Consider the following 206-nt stretch of genomic DNA (forward strand, 5'->3'; position numbering starts at 1 on the left):
ACAAATTACCTGATCGAGAACACGAGAAGACATAAAAACATAGCAAAAAAAAACACGGAAAAATAAAAAATTGATAATAATGATAATAAGAGAATGCAAGAGACAAAACTGAGTAAGAATAGAAGAAAACAGAGAAGAACAGAACGCGGAAAACAAGAGAAAAGACGCGAAAAGAATAAAGAAGTTAGAATTTTAGGAATGAGCAA

This window comes from Penaeus monodon, chromosome 24, assembly GCF_015228065.2.
Source record: "Penaeus monodon isolate SGIC_2016 chromosome 24, NSTDA_Pmon_1, whole genome shotgun sequence".
NCBI lineage: Eukaryota > Metazoa > Arthropoda > Malacostraca > Decapoda > Penaeidae > Penaeus > Penaeus monodon.